A 431-nucleotide genomic window follows, 5' to 3' on the forward strand; every position below is an offset into this window, starting at 1 on the left:
CTCGCCGCGGCGGCCTACTCCCAGCGCCGCCCCCCGCAGCCCCTCGGCGCCATCTTCTCTCACGCCCGCCCTCCCGAAGCGACCGCCGCCTTCTCCCACCCTCGGCGCGGCGCGAACCGCGCCGCCCCCCACCACGGCAGCCCCCTACCCGCTCCGCACCGCCCCCCTCTCCCGTTCCCCCTTACCGTAACGCCCGTAGCGCGACATCTTCCCGGTTGCAGGCTGAGCCCCGCGCGCGACCCTTCCACAGAGGGAGCCGCCGCTGCGACTGGCCGCGCCCCGACGGCCGCACCGGGCGGGGGGCTGGGCGGGGCTCCGGTCGCTTAGCAACGCGGGGCGGGGCGAGACGATCGCGCTCCTCGGGTGCGGGCAGGTCTCGCGAGAACGGCGGCGGGCCGGCCGCGCCCCCGCCCCGCGGGGCCGGGCGGAGG

The sequence above is a fragment of the Haliaeetus leucocephalus genome, unplaced genomic scaffold (genome assembly GCF_000737465.1).
Source record: "Haliaeetus leucocephalus isolate CR32 unplaced genomic scaffold, Haliaeetus_leucocephalus-4.0 Scaffold160, whole genome shotgun sequence".
Taxonomy (NCBI): Eukaryota; Metazoa; Chordata; class Aves; order Accipitriformes; family Accipitridae; genus Haliaeetus; species Haliaeetus leucocephalus.